The sequence below is a fragment of the Alligator sinensis genome, unplaced genomic scaffold (genome assembly GCF_000455745.1).
Source record: "Alligator sinensis unplaced genomic scaffold, ASM45574v1 scaffold883_1, whole genome shotgun sequence".
NCBI lineage: Eukaryota > Metazoa > Chordata > Crocodylia > Alligatoridae > Alligator > Alligator sinensis.
In genome coordinates this window covers 1,839,638-1,841,693 of record NW_005842009.1, presented here as the reverse complement: position 1 = coordinate 1,841,693, position 2,056 = coordinate 1,839,638, and the positions used below count along the sequence as shown (strand labels likewise).

The window sequence follows — 2,056 nt, the reverse complement described above, 5'->3', positions numbered from 1 at the left end:
TTGTGGAGGCTAAACAGGTTCAGGTCCCTTAGCCTCTCCTCGTAGGGCCTGCCTTGCTGCCCCCTGATCATGCAGGTGGCCCTCCTCTGGACCTGCTCCAAGTTGTCCACATCCCTCCTGAAGTGCGGCGCCCAGAACTGGACGCAGTACTCCAACTGCGGCCTGACCAGTGCCGCATAGAGGGAGAGGATCACTTCCTTGGACCTGCTCGAGATGCATCTGTGGATGCATGACAAGGTGTGGTTGGCCTTTCTGACCGCGTCCCCACACTGTTGGTCCACGTTCATTGTGGTATCAGTAATGACTCCAAGATCCTTTTCTGTCTCTGCACTGACGAGAAGGGAGTCCCCCAGCCTGTAGGTATGCTGCTGGTTCTTCCTCCCCACGTGCAGCACCTTGCACTTGTCAGTGTTGAAACCCATCCTGTTCCCATCTGCCCACCCCTGTAACCTGTCTAGGTCCAATTGCAGCCTATTCCTCCCTTCTAGCCTGCCCACATCCCCCCACATCTTAGTGTCATCAGCAGATTTGAATAGGGTGCTTTTAACCCCCTCGTCCAAGTCACTGATGAAGATGTTGAACAGCATGGGTCCGAGGACAGATGACAGTGGGGGACCCCACTGCCCACATCCCTCCAGGTCGAAAATGATCCATCCACCACCACTCTCTGGGTGCGGCCCTCCAGCCAGTTAGCGACCCATTTGACTGTGTAGGTGTTGACGCCACAGTCCCTTAGTTTTTTTAGGTTTTTTTAGGTTTTTTTTAGTTTCATAGTGCCTCCTTCCCAGCTCTATGATAATTCAATGGGATCAACAGTGACTGAGCAGAGAGCTCCCCATCCTCTCACAGACCCCATTGTAATCAAAGTCCTGCTCTAGACGCTCTAGGTTCTCGTGTGGCTTGTTTCAATTACAGTCATTTGCTGGCAGATGTCAGAGCATTTCACATAGGTGGCACAGGTGGTGTTCTCGTCGACCCTCCCAGTCTCAGGCTATGGGCCGAGGAGGGAGAGGAGGATCCACGTGGTCAACCAAAGACTGAGGCGCTGGTGTCGTCGGGAAGGCTTTGGCTTTCATGACCACAGCCCGCTCTTTGGTGAGAGAGGCAGCAAACTGCTGGGAAGAGATGGGGGAGGGGGCCCTTCCCAGCCAGACTGGCTCACCTGCTCCACCGGGCTTTAAACTAAGCCCTTGGGGGGACAGGGGGACTACCGCCACTGCTGGCCCGCTGAGCAATCCTTGCAAAGCCAGCAGGTCAAGGCACTTAAGGAAGCCCACCCCTGCCCCAGCCCTGGCAAAATCTGTGGGCAAGGAAGGAGCCCCCCAGGGGGCACTTGCTTGCCTGTACACAAATGCCAGGAGCTTGGGGAATAAGCAGGAGGAACTCATCCTCCTGCTCAATGCAAATAACGATGATGTCATAGGGATAACAGAGACCTGGTGGGACTCCACCCATGACTGGACCGCGGGTATAGATGGCTATAACCTGTACAGGAGGGATCGTGTAGAGAAAAGGGGTGGCGGGGTAGCTCTCTATGTTAAGGAAAACTACACGTCCCTGCAAGCCGATATTGGTGACCAGGGTGGACGGCTGGAGACCCTCTGGGTTAAAATCCGTGGGGAACACGGCACAGGGGACACAATGGTGGGAGTCTACTACAGACCTCCCACCCAAAGTCCTGAGCTTGACCAGGAGTTTGCCCGGGAACTGGCTGAGGCCGCATGCTCCAGGACCATGGTTGTCATGGGTGACTTCAATTACCCAGACATCTCGTGGGAGGATCGCTCAGCAAAATCTGAGCGGTCGCAAAGCTTCCTCTCGTGCGTGGATGACCTGTACCTGACTCAAGAAGTCTATGGGCCAACGAGAGGCAAAGCGCTGCTCGACCTGGTGCTGGCTACTGGGGATGACCTAGTCGGTGACCTAGTGATCGATGAGAAGCTGGGTGACAGCGACCACGAGCTGATCACCTTCACCATCTGCCGAAAAGCTGGCAAGTCGGTCAGCAACATGGAAGTCCTTGACTTCAGGAAAGCCGACTTTGACAAGCTCAGGA

General features: G+C 55.2%; 1 protein-coding gene across 10 annotated transcripts in view; it reads left to right on the top strand.

The window, feature by feature from the left end:
• Positions 1-2,056, top strand: part of PTPRU (protein tyrosine phosphatase, receptor type U) — a 408,251-nt gene that overhangs the window by 361,723 nt on the left and 44,472 nt on the right. The gene's annotated exons all lie outside the window — the stretch shown is intronic.